The following is a 23,421-nucleotide window of genomic DNA, read 5'->3' on the forward strand; positions in this document are numbered from 1 at the left end:
GTGATGTTATTATTTTTTTTCCTGTGACTGAGGTACACAAATATGTTCAGTTTAATAAAATTTTGCTGATAGATGCATTTCTGTATACGTATATTGTAACAATTTTAAAATAAAATGAATGATTTCTCTCTGAATCCCTTTTCCAAACTGGATAAGTAGGGTCACACAGGGTACTAAATAAAAACTCCAGTTTTCCATCCTTTCCCCGGCTGTAGCTTGATTCTGGAAAGCCTGCCATCGGGCTCAATGTGTCTGAAAACCTTCTAGACTTCCTCCACAGCCAAAACATGAGGATGGTGAGTAAATAAAAATGAGCCAGCTTATTCATTGCTTAGGTGCAAGTTTAATTTTCTAAGATATGCTTTCATTTGTGTTAATTGAGCATGTGTTTCCAATGAAAGTTTCAAATGTGTATTTGAGCTCACCACCCTTTTGGGGGTGCTCACAAACATGCTACAATCTAGCCTGTGTGTGCATCCACATTCAACTGGAACCCACATTGGCAGACATGCATATTTATGGCTGTGAATCTCTGTTCAGTCCACCCATGGCCCTCCTCTCCCCAGCCTCATGTCCCTCATTTCCATTTTTGTTTTCCTGGAGGCCAACTTGCCTCAAAATGCCTGAAATCTTCCCTAGCCCATCCCCATGGTCTCAGAATGACACCAGCTGCTGACATCCAGTGGCTGCTTGGCTTCATTACAGATGTATATTCAGTCTACTTATGCTGTTTGAAGGGAGCCCTGCCCAGAGCTGCGTAAGTGACCCCACCACTAGAGAACCTGATAGCTGCTACTTTGTGGGGTGCCCCGATTCTCCCCTGCCTGGAGGCTTGCCTGCTTTCAGACTTGGAGGAACAAGTTGAGGGCCAGTGCTCAGCCCAAGCTAGCCTGACTGGGGCAGAAGACAGAGCACACCCCATTCAATCCCGCCTTCTCTGTCTCGGGCCCCTCCTCCCTCTGCCTTCCTGTCCCCACCCCTCTTCACCCACCCCCCACATTAAAAGCTTAATGGGTAATCATTTCCTGACACAAAACTCAACTTGAATTGTGAAACAGAAGCCATTTTTAAAAGAACCCAGCTCCGCATTTTATTACTTTTCCAGGGAAAACAGGTTTTGCCTTGGCCAGGCCCTGGTGCCACAGTAGGATATGACTTGTGACAGGTCTGAAACGCATTCAGAACAGTAAACACGGAGCCGGCCACAGCACCCTAATTTAAACCGGGGGCACGCTAGGCAAGCGGTGTTTACCACCACACGTCCAAGCACAAGTGGCTTTACTTCAGAGGAAGTCATTCCTTTTGAATCCGAGACACGGAGGGAGAAAGAGAGAATGTAAGAAGGAAAAAAGTTTGGTTTCAATATGTGAAATTGGTTCCCCTGAGGGAAACTTTAATTCTTGTCAAATGTTTAGGGAGAATGCAAATGGGAAATTTTCCACGTTTGCAGATGTATTCTCTGGCTCTGAGTTTCTGTGCAAACCCTCTCACTCTCCACCGAGGTGCTTCTAGAGGCCACAAACCCTGGAAAGGCCTGAGAAAGAGGAAATAAAGGATGCCTGACAAGGTGACAGAGTGGCTGTCCAGCTACAGTGAGGAGGAGGGGGACAAGAGATGGGAGCAGAGGTCTACCCCGAATGCAGCAGTTCCTTCCCAAACAGCCAGAAATTGAAATGGACAAGTCGGAGCAAATCCCTCTCATAAAGTTGCTTTTCACCTTCCTTTCTTCTGGCTGCCCAGCCTCTGTGGGCCCTGGGCGTCTGTGGCCAGAAGGCAGGCCAGGCCAAGAGACCTTGACGCCCCCAGAAAGGGGAGAGAAGCACAGTGCTCTCCATTGATCCTGCCAGGCTGTATAAACGGAGCCTTGGTGATGGGCGTCAAAAACACATTTTCCCAGCCCAAGTGTCTTAAATCCAATGCCCTTGGGACAGAATTCAGAAATTCTAATTATAACAGGCGACTTCGGGGCACTGCTGGGCATAGCTGGTGTTTTGAAGAGTAAGGGGAGACTCAGTGGGAAGAACTGGCAACTTCAGCAATGATATGGAAGCGCTACAGACATTTTCCCTACAAAAAAATAAAATAAAATAAAATAAATGACCCTGCAGTTAGGTAAATATTCTGTAGATAAACAAAGGCTGGGACAGTCCCAGAGTTTAAATTGAGCGGGGCTCTGAAATAAATAGCGTTAGATCCAGTTTCCAAGATGCAGATGGAACCCTCAACTTTGGGAGTATCCAAAAGAGCTTCAGGGACTTAACTCCTCTGGGCAGAGTTCCCAGCAACTACTAGCTCCCCTTGGGCTTGTAGGTGCTCTCAGGTGACTCCTTTCTGTGTCACCTTCCCCATCACTGGAGTGACTTCTCAGCTATTATACCCCCTGTCCTTCCTATAACCTTCACCCCAAAATGTGGTTTCTAATGTGGGTAATTCCTGTCTTCAAAACACCCCGAGAGCAGTGGTTCTATGTTGCTCACATCTGAATCCCATGTGCCTACCTCGTGCTGGCACATAGTAGGGACTTATTGACTCTGCCAAAGGAATGAATGAATGAGATGTTTCACTTGTAATTAATAAAGATGAGTCTTGGAAAAGACGAGGCAGAAGTATTTAGAACCCCAACTTATCCACCTTGGATCAGCATAGTTTAAATAAAGGTCTGAAGACAAAAACCCCTTGAGGCTATTTTCTTTCCTTCTTTCCTTCCTCCTTCCCTCTCTCCCTCCCTCCTTCCTTCTTTCCTTTCTTCTTTTCTGTCTTCTTTCCTTCCGTCGTCCTTCCTTCCTTCCATCATCCATCCTCTCTTCCTCTCTTCTTCACACAAAAATTGTACAGCATCAAGGCATAATGTGATGTTTTAGTACATTTATACATATTGTGTAATGTTCAAATCAGGCTGAACCTAACTACCTAAACATTTATCATTTCTTTGTGGTAAAATGTTCAGAATTCCATTTTTGAGCTATTTTGAACTACACAGTACATTATGGTTATCTGTATAAACCTACTACACAATAGCATATCAAAACTGATTTCTACCATCCAACCTTACAGTTTGGATACGAGGTATCCTCAAAAAGCTCCTGTGTTAACGTAGGAGGCAAATTTATTAGATTTTGAGAGCTGCAACCTAATCAGTCCACCCTAGTTTGAATGAACTACCTGAGTAGTAAATGCAGGCAGGTGGGGTGTGGCCGGAGAAGGTGGGTCACTGGGGGTGAGTCCTGGAAAGGTTCATCCTTCCTGAAGCCTCCTCCCCTCTCCCCTGCTTCCTGCCTCTATAACACAGCAGCATCCTCCTCCAGGCCCTTGCACCTTGCTGTTCTGCCTCATCATCTTGGGCCTAGGACAACAGAGTCAGCTGCCTATGAACTGAAACCTCTGTAACCAGGAGCCCCAAATAAACTTTTCCTCCTCTCAGTTGTTCTTTTTTTGGTGTGGGGAGGTGCTGGAGATTGAACTCAGGGGCTCTCCACCACTGAGCCACATCCCAAGCCCTATTTTGTCTTTTATTTAGAGACAAGGACTCACTGAGCTGCTTAGTGCCTTGCTTTTGCTGAGACTGGCTTTGAACTGGCAATCCTACTGCCTCAGCCTCCCAAAAAGCTGGGATTACAGATGCGCACCACTGCACCCAGCTCTAAGTTGTTCTTATTGTGGATTTTGGTCACTGTGACAAAAAACTGACACACCAACTATAACTTAGTACTGTTGACCAACCTCCCCTCCCCTATTTTCCCCCCCTTGAGGCCATTTTCAATACTAGCTAAAAGGAGCCTGAGCTAGGGACAGTGAGGATCCCCATGGCGCAGGGGGTGTGCCCACATTTGCCCATGATGTAGTGTAGGGTTTTGGGAGTTGACTGTGTGCAGAGTTTGGAGGCATAAAGTCAAATATGGAGAGAAAGGCCAGCTTTGCAGAATAAGCAGCCTCCTATGAAGGGTGATGGCACTAGTAACTGGTATTACCACAGATTCCCTTTACACTCTTTTAGGCCAAGGCACAGAGAGCTACTATTAAAATGGAGATGTTACCTAGAAAGGTAGTCCAATGGGACATAAGGAAATGAGTCTGATACATTCTTTGATATTCAAAATAAGGCTTCTCTCCTTTGAATGAAGTCCAAAAGGCAGCTGCAAAGGGAACCAGGGAGGATGTAGCAGCAAAGGAAGTGAACCAAATAGGTTCACAAGAATTTCCCTTTCTATTTAGAAAAGAAAGCTTTCTCCTCCTACTGCCACAATGGGTTCCTATGTGTAGGTACATCTCTCCACACCAAATGTAGATCCATTTTGACATGTCTCCAAGTGGACAGAGGACCCGGTGTGCATGATTTCAGCAAAGCCTGTGGCACAATACCCAATAATAATTTTTATAGAAAATATGGTGAACTATGAGCTGAGTTCGAAACTGGCGAACAATGAATCTGAAAAGAGATCAGCGGTCTGTTGTTTCTCAACTTCAACCTACTTTATCAGTGACTTTTAGGAAGACAGAAAATATCCACATTGCATGTGAAAGAGACTGAGAGAATCAGTTCTATAGAATATAGATGCAAGATTCAAAACACAGTTAACAGTCTCCCAGACTGACTAGAGTGGACAGAACAAAACTTAACAGGGAAGAAATGTGAAGTCTCATGTTTAATATTCCAAAAATGAATCACAAAAGAACAGGATGGAGGATACCCAGGTTGGCAGAAGTTCACACAGAAAAGATCAGAGGATTAAGAATAACTGGAGTGTATTCAAAGCAGGAACACTGGGGAAAGTTCTGGGAAAAAAAAAAAAAACAGGAGAACCTATGGGAAAAAATTGGATCTATCAAGAAGAGGATGTTGTGGAAGAAGGGAGAAATAAGGAGAGACAGGGAGACCGTATTGTTCAACAAGGGAATGACAAGCCTCTTGGTAATGACAAGGGCTGCCTTTTGAACTAGTGAGCTCTCTGTGGCTCTAAGATCAAAGTCATCTGCTGACAGATAGTCTGCAGAAAGACGTGGTAGCACTTTATGTAGAGCCCTAAGAGCTGAGCCAGAAGAGCTTGATGAGAATTCACATTCCCAAGGAAGAGCGACTAGTGAAGACAAAACTCAAGCAAAGGGCACAGAACATTTTGTGCGTGGAATTCGGGGAAGGTGTTTTATTCTGTGGATAAGAACAGTTAAAAGTTATGGGTTTGAGGTAATGGACGGTAGTAAAGGAAGCTCCACAGCCTATTGCTGGCAGTTCTTGGGAGGAAAGGTGGCCTAGCATCTTAATTGACTTCCAAGGTTCCTCTCAGTCTTTTGATTCTAGGCCACTTTTTTTTTTTCCTGTCTCTTTCCCTCCCTCCGTGTTGGCGAGGACACACATCATTAGGTCGCTGAGTTTTCTTTGTGAATCACTCACAGAACAAGCAGTTGCTCTGCCATGTCATAAAATATTTTTCCACTTAGGGACACAAAGGAATTTGTTGTGAACACAGAGAACTCTGACATGCTGTCCGCTTGCCAACAGTCCCTGAAATGGTCTGAAAGAAAGAGCAGGAGGAGAGAGGAGAGAAAGGGGTGTTTCCATACCCAAGGCTCAGGGCTCCTCTGGGCAGATCTGATTCAATCTGTCTAGCTGGTCTCATGAAACATTCTATTTTGTGCCTTCTGGGCTGTTGAAGAAGGCAGAGTGGAGATTTATAACAACAGTTGTTCATTCCAGCCCAACTGGTTTGGCACAGGGAGGAGCTATGTTTTTTAGAACAGCTTTTCAACATTCCTGCATGAGTTGAAATGCATGAAAATTTCAGTTTTGAAACAACCAGATGTTTTTGTCAGGGAAGAAATAGATGACCCAAAGAGACTGGGAGGACAAGCTCAGGGGGTTGTGGGGAGGAAAATGGTAGTACAGAGAGCTCATGTCTTTCTCATAGCTCCAACCAGTCTCTCACCACGATTAGCCTACTTGTACCCAAGCCATACTCCACTTAGCGTTTTCCTTCCTGAGGATTCCACTTGGGCTGCAATGCTGCTAAAGGTTTAGGAGTAAAAGAAGCAGCCTGTTAACTTCCACTGGAAAGTCTGGGATGGTGGAGAGTCAATGGCTGGAGCAATAACACCTCATGGCAGAAGGGGCTGCCGAATGCAGTAGAAATAATGCTGGACTTAGAAGTGGGGACCTATGTTTCTCAGCCAGAGATTTTGTATTTCTTTGAGACCATTTCATCATCTATCAAATGGGGTGTTGGAAACAAATTTTCCCCAGTGTCTTTTCTAGGCCCCTTCTTCAATGATCCCCAATTTCTCTTCTTCAATGATCCCCAATTTATCTCTTCCAGATAATACATTGAAATTAATTATGAGGAAATAACTTCTTCATGATCAGTTATTGGATAAAAAACGAAACTTCTTTTTCAATACAGGTGGCATTTCCTGATTTGAAAATCATCTACTTCAATAGATTCATTGAGTCAAACATATGTCACATTGGCCAGATTTTTCAAAATAGTCCCATTTCAAATATTCTGACTTGCTATCTTGCCATGAGCTCTGATTTTTAGTTAAGAAAACATGGTCAAGGACTTTTAAATAACTGGCGAGGAAATGAAGAGAGGTAGGAAATATAGAGTTTCTATTTGCTGTAAATGTTTTTTGTCCTTAGTATAAAATTTTCCTATCAGTGCCTTGTGTCTTTGGGGATGAGTCTTTTGTGAGGATTCTTCAGCAAGAGTGGCCTTTGAGGTCATACATCTTCTGCTCCCTGATCTCCAGGCTTTCTGAGTCCTCCTCATTGTGTCTAAGACATGGGGCTGTATCAGGTCTCTGCTGCGACATCTGAGAGCCAAGAGCTTCAGGCATCCTAACTCCTTGGTGGTCTACCACCAAGTTCCACTCTTGCTACCTCTTTTCTCAGTTTTCCAAGATCTTGCTTGGTTATAAGAGGAACAGGTTCTCTGAAGAGAGAATGCAACCAAGAATGAGTTGGACAGAGAACACTGGAGCTGCCCATCTGTATTTGTATCCACCACATGCCACACTAGGTTCTCTTCCAGAATCACACATCAGACTCTAGTGCTGCTCTTTGCCTGATGATCCACAGCTTCCCAGGCAGCTCCCCATGCTTTCCAAGTGCTACCAGCACCTGGGTGATTTGTTTAACATTACTCTTGTAAAGTTGCTGCCTCTCCTAGAACCGCGTCAGCATGCCTCCCTCTTCTTCAGAGAGAGCCAAGAGAAACTATTAAAAATGTGTTTGAAATTACACATTCCCCACTCTCCTTGACAGAGGAGCTTTGCAAAGCTCGTTAAGAGAGCTGGAGAAAATTCCACAGCACATTTCTGGGTTTATGGTTATTATTTTGCATGTTCTGCTGAGCTAATAGAATGTGACTTTGGACATCCATGATCCAAGGGAAAATGGCTGCCTAAGTCTCAAGGCTTTAATACCAGAGCAGCAAAGGAGGCTACCATTTTGGCCATTCACCTCCATTCACTCCACTTGCACACTTCGTCAAAGAGATGAGAGCCAAGAGGACAAAGACAAAGAGGAAAGGAATAAATTAGGCAGGTTTTGGAATGAGTCCTCTTTCTCCTCTCTCTTCTCTTGCGCTCCCCTCCCCTCTCCCTTGCCCTTTCAAATGTTGGATGGGTTGACTTCAGCTTACTTTACAGCTTTGCTCCAACTCCGTAAAACTGAGCTCACCAGAGCTGGACTCTGAGACTTGTAAGTAATCTCCTAAAGGAGCCTCACTAAGTGGAAGCAGCCTGTTCAGTTCCATTTTCTCCTCAGGTTACCATCAATGACCTCCAGACATCTCAATTTCTTCCATAATCCTCAAGCAAAGCAAAGCCACTGCTCCATTGCCTCTCTTGGAAAGAATGCTACACTTGACCTTCTTCCTTGCTGGTGCACTAGCAAGACAATGGGAGAACCAGCACAGCTCAGATCAGGAACCACCACATTGAAACTCCAGATACAGACCCTGTGCTTTTATTTCTCCAGCAGATTGAATGCATGGTGAATATATTGCTGAACAGACCCATTAGTAGTGAAGTTCTCCACCACCTCATTGAAATTGATCTTTTGCTATAAAAACAATGAAGTCCAGTGGCGTTCCTGAGGAGCAAAATGTGAAACAACACAATTTGACCTTGGGCCATGTAAATAACTTTAACAAGCACAAGCTAAAACATGCCGAGTACCTCTAACAAGAAACATATATTGAGATACTTAGCATGTGGAAGATCTTTGGTGGAATTTTTAAAAATCTATTAAAAATACTTGATTTCCAGTGTGTTATAAATTGCTGAAGCAAAGGATGAAGGACCAACTCTAGTGGTATGAATATAAATTCAATTTGATTTGAGATATCATTGTAAATGAGCTAGCTACCCTTCAAAGTGTGAACACCATGAGTTGTTTTGTTTTTCATATTAAATTCAGATTCTTTCAGACTAAAGAGACTGGAAGAGAAAGAAAATATTCTCATCTTATTAACTTTAATATATCTGTTAATAAAATGAATGCTGATTTCTTAACAGGACATTATTTGGAACACCAAAAGAATTCTTCATTCTGCAACATTTGAAGCAAAGTTTTAGGTCAAAGGGTTAAAAAACAATTTCCAAAAACAATTCCAAAACTATATCCATCTGTCTAAAAAGACCTCATTTCCAAAACTCTGTTCTAAGCTTTTGTTTCTCTGGACATGTTTTTCTTTCCATTTCAATTTTTACCTAAAGCAAAGACCAAAGTTTACCTCAGGAAAATTTTCATCTGAGAATATTTGCTCTTCTTGACTTCTAAGCATACTTACCCACAAAGTGGGAGGGAGCTTTTGGGTTGTAATTGCTAACTATTAGATTGGACTTTTGTACCTGAAAGTTTTTTTTTTTTTCAAAGCAACTTTGACTTTATATTCAAGTAATTGTTCAAAGGTCACAGGCTTTAAACATCATTTCTTTGGAGGAGTGAGCACCTTGATGTAACCACACAGCCCCTAGGAGGGATATAAGAGGAACATTGCTCTTTTTATTTAAGAGGCAGGCATGTGAGGTACAGGGCTCCTGAGAGCTTGGGTTACCTGGTCCATGACACAACAGTTTCCTCAGTTAGGGGGACTCCAGTGCTCTATCCTCTGCCCAACTGGCTGGTGTAAGTTTTCAAGTTAGGGCTGTGGGGAACAAATGAACTTATTATTAAGTCTAGCAGCTAGACCTCAAATTGTTGGTCCCAAGGACTAGCATTTTTAACTAATCATAACAGACTTCTTTCTGTGATTTGGGACAGGAAGACCTTTCCTTGACAAGGAAAGTCCTTTTCTTGAAAAGCACAGCTAACTTGGGCATGGAGGACAGGAGCGGGCACCCCAGTGCTTCATTCACTTTGATGTAGAGCCACAGGTTAAAAAGAAGCCTACCATAGCAGAACCCTAAGAAGGAGGTAAGGAACAAAGGATTTTTCCCAGATGGGAACATCCAAAACCTAAAGCAGCTTTTGTAGCTCCAGGTTCAACTTTATGTTCCCACTTTTAAAGGGACTATGCTCCGAGAAAGACAACAAAGTGCTGAGGATCTGCAAAGCAAACTACAGTGCACAGAGATGACCTGCAGGTTAAGAGAAAAGATTTGCAAGCCACACATCTGATAAGGGGTTAAAATCCAAAATAAATAGAGTCCAAACAACACAATAATAAGAAAACAAAATCAAATTAAGAAATGAACAAGAGACCTGAATAGACACTTCTCCAAAGAAGATATATGAATGGCCAACAGATATATGGAAAGAAGGCTCAACGTCTGTAATCAACATAGAAATGAAAATTAAAATCACTGCTATCTCACACCTGTCAGAATGACTATTCTCAAAAAGTAAAGAAAATAAGAAGTATTGGCAAGGATGTGTAGGAAAGGGAGGCCTCATAGTCTGTTGGTGAATAAAATTAGTACAGCCATTATGGAGACTTCTAGAGAAACTAAAAATAGAATTATCATAAATCCAACAATCCCACCTCTGAGTATTTATCCAAAGGATTCGAAATCAGTTTGTTAAAGAGATATCTGAACTCCCACATTCATTGCAGTATTATTTGCAATAGCCACATGATGAAAGCAACCTAAGTGTCCATCAACAAATGAATGGATAAAGAAAATCTGGTACACATACACAATGGAATACTATTCAGCCTTATAAAGAAGGAAATTCTGTCATTTGTGACAACATGGAACCACTTGGAAAACATGATACTAAGGGAAATAAATCAACCATAGAAAGACAAATATAGCATGCTTTCACTTATACATGGAATCTAAAATAATGGAACTCATAGGAACAGAAAGTATAATGATGGTTATTAGATAATGAAAATTGGAAGAATAATGAGATGGTGGTCAAAGGGCACAAAATCTCGAAGGATACAAAAAGAACTTTTTTTAATAGATCTATTGGGCAATTGGTCAATATAGTTAAATCATAAACTGCTGTACACTTCAAAATTGCTAGAAGAGTAAATTTCAAATCTTCTTGTCACAAAAATGTTAGTTATCGGAGGTGATGATTGCGTTAATTATTAACAAGATTGATTTAATTATTCCACACTATATTAATAAACCATAACATTGTACCCCAGAAAAAACATGCAATTATAAATTGTCAGTTTAAAATTAAAAAAAAATATTTTAAAAAGTGCCAAAGAGTTTGCTGTTGTGCTTTGAATCTGAAATGTACCCCACAAGCTCATGGGTTGAAGGCTTGGTTTCCAAGGCAGCAGTGTTCAGCGTTGGGGAATTGGAAGGTGATTGGGTCACGAGGGCTCTAGTCTCATCAATGGGTCAATGCACCCATGGATTTATAGCTCTGTGGGTTTGGGGGAGTGGTGAAAACTGTAGGAGGCGGGGCCTAGTTGGAGGAAGCATGTCACTGGGGGCACATCCTAGACAGGGATATTTTGTCCCTGATCCCTTGCAAGCTCAATCTTTCTCTTTTGCTCTTTTCTTCCTGGCTACCATATTGTGAGCTCCACCAGGTGTTCATTCTCCGCCATGATGTTCTGCCTTTCCACCAGCCCAGAAACTATGGAGCCAGTGACCATGGACTGGATGCTGTGAAACCATGAGAGAAAATAAACCTTTCCTCCTTTAAGTTGATTTTCTCAGGCATTGTTATTGTAGTGACAGAAAGCTAACACACTGGCCTAACTTCCAATGGCTAAGGGAGCTACCTTTTTAAATCAGGAGTTGATTGAAGTGAAGAAACTTCTTTTGAAGTACAAATTGAATCTGAGGAAAACCAAAAATGTTTTTGGCAGATCTTGGTTGGGTTTTTATCATCACTGTTGGATACGACAAAAAGGGAATTATGTGGAGAAAGACATTTTTAAAGTGTTGGTGTTAGAAATAAATGACTCAGGGGGCAAATAGCAAGTGCAGGTAGAAAAAAAAATCAGTTTATTTGGTAAGAAGAGTTTCTTAATGTTTTTTAGAGAAACAAGGAAATGAAGGGGGAAAGTCAAGTGAATTCAAGTATAAAAACACGTGTGAATCTGCAGTCTGCTGGACTGGAGGAGGCTCAGCAGCTAGGTGGGGGCCATTTACTGGCATTTGATTTCCCTTCACTCAGAATATTATCTTTTTAACAGGCTAATAACCAAATTAACACCAAGCAGCCAAGTGGAAAAGTCATCTTTTATGCTTCAAGTATCTGCAAACTTCACTTCTCTAGGAAAACCTCCATGATTCCTTCTGACTAGACCACATGCACTTGTTAAAATTTATCACATGCCCTGAGTTTTTTCTTCATAGCACTTAACTGTGGAACAGTTTGTGGGCTGAACATGTGGCCTTTTTGTCTCCTCCGCTGTCTTGCAAGCCCCACGGAGGTAGGTGGGTGTCAGTTTTTTGCTCACTGTTGATTATCAGTCATCGGTGGAGAACCTGGCTGGCTTGCTCATTCGTTCATTCATTCATCCATGTTCACTGTGCTCCTCCTATGTAGCAGGAGCTGTCACAGATACTGTGCAAGATGAGGCAGAAAAGGCCTTTTTTGCTCTACTAGTGTTTAATTCTGGGGCCAAGGAAGGAGGAGGCGGAGGAAAATATGTAAGTCAATAATTAAATGAGCAAGAGAGTTTCTGATACTGTTAAGTTCTATGGAAAAAGTAATGAAATACTCTGTTCCTGAATGCAGCCCTGGGATAGGGAGTTGGTTGGAAACCATCTGATGGAGTTGTCAGAGAAGCCTCATTGAGGGGAGACGCATGAGCAGAGATAGGGTAACAGAAAGTGGCCAGTTACGTGAAGATCTTGACAATAGAACATTCTGCACAATGCACACCTCCTAAGGAAAAAGTGAGGACATTCCTGGGAGGAGGGGAGAGCCATTGTGTCAATCTCCGTGGGAAATGGGGAGGGGGCAGGAGATGAGGTTGGAAAGAAAAGCAGGATAGATCATGTGGGTCATATAGGCCACAGCATTTGGGTTTTGTTTTCTGTTCATAGGAAATCATCAGAGAGGTTTAAGTGAGCAGGAGAGTTGGCATGATTTAATTGGTATTTTTAAAAAATCACTGGATTTTTGTCTAGACATAGTTATGGATTGAAATATCCCAATAGCAAAATTGCTGGTATAAGTGGAAGAGCTCTCCAAATGAACTCTTCATGGCAGTTATTTCATTTGGGGGCAACTTGGAAGCAAGTTATGTAGGCTTCCTGGTGGTTAAAGCAATCCTTCAGGAACCTGGAATACAGACTTAGTGAAACTGGTTGTTATGGTTTGAATGTGAGGTATCCCCCAAAAGCTCACGTGTGAGACAACGCAAGAAGGTTCAGAGAAAAAATGATTTGGTTGTAAGAATCTTAACCAATCAGTGATTTAATCCCCTGATAGGAATTAACTGACTGGTAACTGAAGTGGTAAGATGTGACTGGAGAAGGTGTGAATTAGGGCGTGGCTTTAGTTTGTATATACAAATGTATCTAGAGAGTGGAGTCTCTCTCTTTTTGTATATTTGTATCTAGAGAGTGAGCTGCTTCTCTCCGCCACACTCTCCCGCCATGATGTTCTGCATCTCGAGCCCTGAGGAATGGTGCCAGCCTTATATGGACTAAGACCTCTGAAACTGTGAGCCCTCAAATAAACTTTTCCTCCTTTATAGTTGTTCTGGTCAGATGCTTTAGTCACAACAGCAAAAAAGCTGACTAAAACACTGCATTTGAGGATATCCCCTCTGCAAAATATACCTCAGTGTGATTTAAATTTTAGAATTCTAATGTTATAAAATATTTTGCCAATTCAATTATTTCTTTTTTGCCTCACAAATTTCTGATATATGTGTGTTTATATGTGTATGTATGTGTATATAGTGTATATATATATATATATATATATATATATATATATATATATATCTATCTCCAACCTCCAGGAAGTCACAGGTAGCCTGACACATGGATACCTAACTCTGGACACATAATCTCTAGTATAAAGGTCAAGTTCTGGATTCATCACCACCATTACCCTCAGCCCCAAGAATCTGGTGAACATACCACAAAGATGGAAGATGGAGGCTGGGCCTGAGTAAAGGAAATAGGGAGAGAGAAGCCAAGAATTATTCTCAGATTTCAAAATATGCCCAGATTTTTCAATGATATTTAAGTTCATTATACCCCGCTCTCCAAGTGAGCTCTTATTCTTTCAACAGGACACCTGGGGCCTAGGCCAATTCTAATTCCTAAAACTACTGCTTCCATTCAACCAACTTCTCTTGCTTGGTTATAAAGAAAAGTCAGGAGCTGTGCATTAGCAGAAGGGAACATAAGAGTCTCCCACCTTCCTATGTCTGTTCGGATGGGTTGGTTGTCCATAAAAGTCATGTCAATTTTTCTGTTTGGCAAAATCAATGCAATTTCTCATTTGCTGAGCCAATACCATGAGCTCAGCCAAATCAGTCATCATCTGTTATCTTTTGAAACTTCAAATAATGAAGTACTCTTACTTTTTAAAAAATGTCTTGAAAAAGTTATTTCCAGGCTGACACTTTGTTTGCCAGCTTTTATTTAGAAACACATTTTCATTTATTCACTTCAATTCTCTGGAAGAGAAAAAGGGGCCAACAAAGAGTAAATATAGCAGTGGCCAAGGTTATCCACCCATCAATCCCCAGGCCCTAATTAAAGACAAGCCGTGCAAGCACAGCCTTTCTTGGAAGTGGCATTGGCTAGGCCCTTCTTAAAAAAGGACCCATCTTGCCCTTGAGGGTTTAGCGTTGAAAACAAAAGCTTTTCAAAGCCATCAGAAAGTGAGAAACCAATCTAAGTGCATCCATGTAACACAAGAGTGTCAGGATTCATAATTTGGGGTCATAAATCTTTTTGCATTGGAGCAAAAATAAATAAGCTTGAGTGAATGTAAACCTCAAGGCAGCAGGCGCTCACACACTTCAAGTGTCAGTTTTAATTTATTTCTTCACTTGGAAAGGGGAGACTGACAGCTGGCTGCCAGTCTGGAGGGAGTCCTCTGGACTCTTCTTCTGGCCCAGACAAAGGTTTGAATGTTGCAGGGCAGATCAAAAAAAATGACACCGGAAGTTTTTGACTTCTTAAAATTGAAAGAGAGTTCTTTGGTTAGGGAAGGGGGGCAGTGGGAGCAGAGAATAAACCTCTTACAGTAATCTCTTCTGTATAATCAAAAATGCTTGCCACATTAAAACCAAATACCAGCAAACAAACAAAAAATAAAAAGGAGGAAGAGGAGGAGGAAAATCTGATTTACAGTGTACTGTTTGACACATCTGGAGGGGATTTGGAAAAGATATTCACAAACCATTTCAACTGCATTGAGTATTTTTCTGGGACAACAAGATATGTATATAAATATTGTGCAATTATCCATACAATTCCAAGCATGGCAGTCACAGCACATAATCGTTTCCCTTGTGGAGGGGAAGAACATCATTATAGCATTAAAATTGAAGGGGATCCATAAGAATGGGATTTCCTGAGAGCTGCACATGGAAAAAGATCAGTGAAAACAATACCTGTGGAACTGATTACTTGTCGTTAGATTCAGCAGCATTTACAATAAACTTCCCCTCTCTTCTGTTGTCACTTATTCTAAGGCATCACAATAGAAAGCTTCAAATCAGAAAAATAAAAGAGCCATATCCGAAGATTCTGGTGATCTGGGAAGACGTGTTCTGCAGTGATCTTTCAACACTAGAGCAAAGTTAGAAAGTTTATGAGCTGAGTCAACATTGCGTGTACAACCTGCCAGTCTATTGGGTCATCCAGGAATCAGGCTGGAAGTTAGTTACCAAATTCCTGGGGTCACCCCTGAATTTTTATGTTCCAGTTGCCCTTGTCTATAAAATGATATTTCTTTCCTAATTAATCATTTTTTTATGTTCAAGATAAAATAAGATATTGGGAGATAAGATATTTTAAAGCATGAAGTGCCTTAAATATACAAGCAGTGTGTTACCAAATTACTCTAGGCAGCTTGAGTAGAGGGTAGGGGATGTAGGGCAGGTGATTACTCTCTCATGAAACAGAGTTGACTTTCTCCATTTTTCTTGATGGTCAATACGAGATGGAAGGTAGAATGTGAAGAACAGAGCAGGTGACCATTCTGGGTGTGCATGTAGCTAGCTGGACTTGAGGGACTGGAGCTTAGGTGTCAGTGGCTTTGCCTGATGAGGCCTGGCATGTAGTTTTTCAAATAGGGAACTCAGAATAGACTTCACTTTCCAGAATTGTAGCCCCACTTTTCAGATCCATCTGTCTTCCATTGTTGAGAAGAGCTGGAGTCAATTCCCATTTAGAATTATGTTTTGGCATAATTCTGAGATGAGCCTTTTGATAGAATTGTATTCATTTCAGAAAACAAAGCCCCTCCATTTATCTAAGGTCTACCCAGAATGCTAATGACCACAAAGAATTAGGCTCTCATAACATAAATTGACCATGCAGCTGAATTATGGCTCCCAGAAATGAGTTTCCCAAGAACACAGAGTCAGTTGATGGAACCCTCTTGACTCTTCCCACACAGTTCTGGAAGAGAGAACAGGGTGTTTGCACGCAATGACTCAGGGCTTGTGTTTTTAGCTGTCCCTCCCTATATCATCACACTTCCCTCACATTCAGTATGTCCCTCCATCAGCACTTTAGTTCCCATTCATTTAAGGGATTTGTTTTCTATAAGTATCCTGACACTATAATTCAGCTCCCCATATCTGTGGGTTCTAAATCCATGGAGTCAACCAACTTTAGAATGAAAATACTGGGGAAAAAATGTTCATCTATACTGAACATATATAGAGGGTTTTCCTTGTTATTAATCAGTGAACAATAAAATATTACAATTATTTACATAGCACTTAACATTGCATTAGGTATTTGCTATGGTTTGAATATGGTTTGTCCCCCAAGGGGTCATGTGTTGGAAGCTTGGTCCCATTGGGGTGATGTTAAAGATGGTGGCACCTTTAAAAGGTGGGTTCTAGAGGAAGACCATTAGATCCCTGGAAGTGCTACTCTTAGAAAGAATTAAGGTAGTTCTCATAGGACACTGACTAGAGGGGTGTTATAAAAGAATAAGACTCCCCCTTCTCACTCTATCTTCCTGTCTTATAATGTGAGCTCTCCTTTTCACATGTAGTCCCACCATGATAACATCGCCATGAGGCCTTTATCAGAATGAGTACCATGCTGTTTGGACTTTAACCTCCAGAATTGTGAGTTAGATAAATTTCTTTTCTTCATAAGCTACCTTGTCTCTGCTATTTTTAATTATAGCAACAGAAACTGGACTAATACAGTATTATACATAATTTAAAGAGGATTTGAAATATACAGGAGGATTATATAAGTTATATGCAAATATCACTCCATTTTATATAAAAGATTTGACCATCCATGGATTTTGGTATCCATAGAGGGGCCTGGAATCAATCACCCATGGATAACAAAGAATGACTATATTGTGGAATTCATTGTCTGCTATTGGAGTCATATGTTATCATTAGCCAACGTGGAGGCATGTTAAAATTAGTGAATTCATTCTCTTTGTATTGATGTTCTTTAAGGCTGGCCTTCAAGGTCACCTAAACTCATCAAGAAGAGAAAATTATTTTCTCTGTTCAGAGTAGATTTTTTTTTTTTGAGTCTCTTCCCTGCTTTCATATCCCTTGTTTATGATCACAAAATCTTAGTAACATAAAGCAGTAAACATTGTTATTTGTTTACAAATTCTATGCGTCAACTGGGGAGCTGCTGATTTGAAAGTCTTAGCTGATTTTAAGTAGGCTCATGTGGATCAGCTAGCAAGTCAGCTGAGGGCTGGTTGGGATGAGTCATCTCTGCTCCACGTGGTCTCTTATCCTTCAGTGGGCTAGCCTTCGCTAGTTTTCGTGGCTGCAGAGCAGGGTTCTGAATGAAAGCAAAAGTACACAAAGGCTCTTCAGACTTAGACTTGGAACTGGTACATCATTCTTCTAGAGCATTTCATTGGATGAACAAATCACAGGTTTGGCCCTCATTAAATGGGGAAACAGACTCTATCTTGTGGTGGAAGGAAATTGCTTTCATATCAGACTGGTGTGTGAGTCAGGGAAGAGATGAAAAATGGGAGCCATTTTTATAATCCACCTACCACACCTTTTCCCTAAATGGATAGAACAAATAAACCTTATATTTTCTCATTAGAAAAGAACAGTAACTATTTTTATATTTTAGCCAATATGTTTTCCCTGTCTAAACTCAAAGATAACAACTTATCAGCTATGAAAACTTGTAACAGAAAGTCCCAAAAGGAAAACGGATAGCTATATCTATATCCATATCCATATATATATATATATATATATATATATATATATATATATATATATATTATGCCTCCTACTAACTAAAAAATCTTAATAGTGGTTGATGGTGGAGGGTGGAGAGAAGAAAATATATTGACCTTTCACCTTAACTTCAGGTTTAAAGTTTTATACCTTTTCCTATCTGGCCTTAAAGAAAAGAAGCTCTGCCAAAAGAGAGGAGAAAATGGACTTCTCATGATTTCTGTTAACAGAGGGTAAGCAGTTCATCTCCTTGGTAGACTTTGTAAAGCTATCTGAAAGCAAAGACCAAGTGGATTTTAATATGTACATTGACCCTATTAATGTGCTTATTCATCCCCTACATGTCTGCATCCAATTTGACAGGCTTTTGGGTTTTATGTATTATAACCTCTAGTCCCTGACACAGTAATTTTAGGAGAATTCAGAGCCAGTCTGGAAATAGTCCTGCTAAAGCCAAGTGAAGCCAAATGAGGGGAAATCCAGAATGGGGAAAGAGGCTTCCCATGGGCCTTTCTGCCTGAAACTGGAGCTTGGATCAATTCCAATACCCATGGGAAGTAACTATTTTTTATTGGAAGTGAAAAACCAATAGACTAACCCTATGGTAAATAGATTATTGGCCCTTCTATATTCTGTCCTTTGGCTATATGACTTTGCAATTCTTCCTTTCAAAGGTGGAATGTTCTCCTCCCCTTGACTTTGGGTTCTGACATGTGACTTGCTTTGACCAACAGTTTTTTAGCAGCATGGTGCAAGCAGAGACTTTCTTTTAAAGCCTCTGTCATGAGAAGAATATGCCCTGGGTAGCTCAACAATCCCAAGAAAATGAGAAACTCCTGGAACACACTTGAACAGCTGAAATCCTCAGACCTGCCCCAGACAATCAACCAGAAGTTTGAGACTAACCTGCTCCAGCCAATCAACAGATACATGAACCAGAAAAAAAAGCTATTATGTTTAAAGATGGCATGTGGCAATTTCCTATACCAACCAATAGTTAACTGATATAAGTAATCATGAAACTAGAACAGGTTATACATTACAAGTAGAACCTGATGTTTGGTGTATAATAATTTCTTTTTACAGCTGCAGAGTTTGGAAATTGCATCTTATCCATGTGTCTTGATAGGTCTTCTTTGACATTTAGTTGGTACTCCAGCTTTCCTCAGTAACTGAGATATCATATATAAACTGGTTAGAAGAAAATCAGGTATTTAAAAAATATTTTTCTTTTTTTTCACTTGCAGACTCCAAAGAAAATAGACTAATGAGTCCTCATAGAGCTATCATGTAGTTTTAGCAATAATCAGAATTTTATAAAATGTGTTGTTTCTATCCTACCTGCTGTTTTCTTGAAGACTAGATCTTTTAAATTCTAGATCCACCAGAAAATATCTTTGGTAAGTTCTTAGAATCTAAGTTAGAAAAGAATATCTCCTTGCAGGGGCTCTTAAATTTGAGTTTAAGGAATTCCATAATCTTTAATAATTTATGTGAAAATTGGTGTATGTAAATGTTTCCATGGATTAGGTCCACAGTTTCCATCAGACCAAGAAGATAAAGTCCACTTCTCTGCAAGAAGAAAATCAGCCATTCCTGTTTGTTCTCTCCCAGCCTTACCGGAGGCCAGCATCTCTCATGCCTTCTGCCAGCAAATGAAAGACCATGAGGTTGAAGAATCAAATCTACTCACCCAAGGAAAACCAGTACCTCTCCAGAGGGCCAGAATCATTGATTCGCTTATGTAGGCATAGAACTAAAGCAAAGTATCGGCTTTTATTTTAATAGTTCTAGAAGTCACAAGCCTTCAAATATCAGGAAGAATAACTCTGCCTTATTTTGGATGCACCTGGCAGCTCTGCCTCACTGGCTCAGGGAGAATATACTTGGGGTAGGTACATCGAGCCTCGTGCACTTGTTCTTACATTTTAGACAATATGTAAATCACCTGGAAGTCTTTAAAATCCAGGTTTCTGGGTCCCATTCCAGACCTACTGAGTTGGAGCCTCTGTGAAATCTGCATTTTTAATAAGCTCCTGGGTGAAATTTAGTGCAGCTTGTCCAAAGACCACACTCTGCGAGCCTTTGCTGAGGGACCCCCAAGCCTTCAGCAACCATCAGAAACTTGAAGTAAGTCTTCCTTTCTTGATTTCATATTTCCTTCCAGTCTATAAAGTAGGTGGAGGAAAAAATTCTCTTGTCTCTGCCAGTCTAGAAATCTGCAGTTTCTAAGATTTCTAATTTCCTCTGGGCCCCATGTACCTCCACTAATTTGTAGGGCTGCTGTTCCACTGGGTAGTTTTAACAGTTTAAACTCTAGGAGAATTCTCATCAACTCCAACTGGGGAGAGCAGGGTCAGAGCCAGAGGCCACCAGACATTATTTAGGCTCCACAATGGCAGTGCCAGGCATATGATAAACCCTATTTGAATTTCTAAACCAATTCTTCCAAGGAGAAATGTCACATAAGCAACGGGGGCTTCAGAAGTTATCTTCAAATACCAAAAGGAATAGGAACATAACAAGGAGCGCAGGGCTGAAGGACAGTAAATACAGCTGCTCACCCCCTCCGTGCTAAACATCAAGGCCATTGGTGCAATATGGGTTTCATTAATGGCTCAAGGACAATATTTCACAGAGTTATAAGTTCAAGATGTTATTGAAAAACCCATATAGTGTTTTTCTATCCCCACCGACCTGCTCCCCCAAGGGCTTTCTTAAATCATTCTTTTAAAAAACTTTTAAACATGGTTCCACCCAAGTGGTCATATTTCTAAGGGTCTGGGGCAATGCACACCCGGGCCAGTGAAACCCAAAACGATTTCGTCGAAGGATGATGCTATTTCCTCTGCCTCTCAGGGGGAGAGGGGGGAGAAGCTGTGAACCTCTTAAGTACCTAAGCAGGACCGTGTGGGTGGCCCCAGAGAGGGACACCTGTTTTGCTACTAAATACAGGATCACAAACACAATTTTTCCATAATACTATCCTATGTGAAATTCTGCCAGCACTGCAAAGCCAAGGGAATTTCTGGAGAAATCTGGAGCAAGATCTCTCAAGGTCTTAAAGGCATGATCTTGGGAAAGAGTCACTGCATTTAAAAAAAAAAAAAAAGAGTCTGTGGACAGTCTTTTTCATAGATGCAAACTATTCCCTGGTATGGCTATACCATTTATTGGTGGACATTCAAGTGGTTTCCAGGTTTTTCCTCTTATAAACAATGCCATAATGGATAAATAAACATGTGTGGGGGTGTGCTTTTACCGTGGAAGATAGATTCCTATGATTACTGTTGATGGGTTAAGCATGTACATTAAACATTTTAATAAATATTGCCATGTTATTTTAAAAACTTATATGAACTGGCAATAGATATAAGTACTGGTTTTTCCACAATTCTGTGAGTACTGGCTACTTCTTTTTGTCTTTAAATTTTTTGTTTGTTTGTTTACTACTCTGATAAGGCATATGATCATCTTTTTGTTGTTTTTAGTTGCATTTCTGTATGTTGGGTTGAACATATTTGTATGATTATTGGCTTCGTTCATACGCATTTTCTCTTCAGTGAATTTCTATTTATATCTTTTGTCATATTAGGTTGTCTTTTTCTTAGGAATTTGGAGGAACTGAATAACATTATCACTTGGTCTTTCACATATGTGAAAGAGTTTTTCCCAGACTTTTGTCTTTTAGATTTTACTTTTTTCTCAAACTTTGGAATAAAAGGTTTTTAAATCTTAGGTAGTCAACTCTTAATGGAAGCTGGTTTTCCTAAAGGCTTAAGCCATTCAGGGTCCAAATATGATTTTGAAATTTTCTTTTAAAATATTTACAGTTAGGCCAGGTGAAGTGGACCATGCCTAGAATCCCAGCAATTCAGTGGGCTGAGGTAGGAGGACTGAAAGTTCAAGAACAGCCTCAGAAAATTAACAAGACCCTGCCTCAAAATTAAAAAAAAAAGAAATTAAATGAGCTAGAAATGTAGAAATATAGCTCAGTGAGTTCGATCGCCAGTACCACAAAAGTAAGTATGTAAGTTAATAAATAAAATATTTATAGTTAAAAAGATCAAAAACTTTGTATACCATGCAAACCATTTAAACAAAGCTACAAGAAATGATATGCCAGTATAAGATGACAAGATAGGAGCTGGGCACAGTGGCATATGTTGGCAATCCCAGCTACTTAGAAGGATTCCAAGTTCAAGACCAATTTAGTAAGACTGTCTCAAAAATAAAATTAAAAGGACTAGGGTGTAGCTCAGTGGTCGAGCACTGACCTAGCATGGGCGAGGCCCTGGGTTCAATTCTCAATACTGACCAAAAAAAAACAATTATGGGGGAGAGGAAATTTTGTGGGCTTTAGGATCTCCATAATTACATCAAAGGAGGGGCCAGAGACAGGAAAAAAGACATCATGGTATTACTAGTGAACTCTAGGGATGGGTATATAGTTAAGTGGTAAAGAACCTGCCTAGCATGGCCCCAAGTTCAATCCCCAGGACCACAAAAACAAACAAACATACCAACTAATAAACATACCAACTAACTGCAAAAAGAAATCTGAGACAACCTGGGTCAATGCAGAATGAGGATATGATATTAAATAAGTATTGTGAATTTTAGGGGCTGTGATAATGTGTGGGGTTTTTATATTTAAGTCTTTGCTTCTTATCCATTGATGATACATATTGGAGTAAATACAGATGAAATAATGTCTGAATGGATTTGCTTTATTTAAATACTCCAAAAGTGTCTATATATTATTTGTACAATTTAAAAAGTAAGCAAAATAAAACAAATAGATAGTCATTATTTATGGACTATAAAAAAATCAAAAACTTTAATCCATCTATCTTAAATTCATTTTTATATATATGGTGTGATGTTTGGAACAATATCATTCTCTCATGAATTGAAATGCTACTGGGCTCATATAGCTCACGGATTTTTTTCTCAACTTTCTCTCTCTCTTTCTCTTCCTGTGCCACATAATTTTTTAATAATACTTTCACAGAAAATTTTAGTATTCCCCTCTTTCTAAAACCATGGAAAATTCTTATATATCTGTTTTTACACAGAAACTTGGAAATAATTTATCTATTAAAAAATTGTCCCTTTGCTGGGCACGGTGGCACATACCTATAATCCCAGTGGCTCAGAGGCTGAGGCAGGAGAATCATGAGTTCAAACCGAGCCTCAGCAAAAGTGAGGTGCTAAACAACTCAGTGAGACCCTGCAATACAAATAAATAAATAAAACCATCCCCCCCATACACACAAAAAACAACTACATCTTAGAATTCTGATTGAAATTGCGTTTTATATAAATTTTCTCATCCAGAAACATAGTAGCCTTCCATTTTTTCAAATCTTGTTTAATACTTTTCAACCTTTCAAAATAGTTTATATTTGTCTTTGGGTTTTTAGTCCACAAGTAGGGTTGCATTGCAAATATGAATTACATTTCACCATATAGTCTATCCTTGTTATTTGAAGATTCTGTATTTGCAAATTAATTTACTTCCTAAAATGTTTTATGATCCAAATCAATATTCACTGCACTTTTGCAGTTATTTCATAGGCATGTGGAATAGCTGAAAAAAATTACTGGA

The sequence above is a fragment of the Marmota flaviventris genome, chromosome 12, assembly GCF_047511675.1.
Source record: "Marmota flaviventris isolate mMarFla1 chromosome 12, mMarFla1.hap1, whole genome shotgun sequence".
In the NCBI taxonomy this organism is placed as follows: domain Eukaryota; kingdom Metazoa; phylum Chordata; class Mammalia; order Rodentia; family Sciuridae; genus Marmota; species Marmota flaviventris.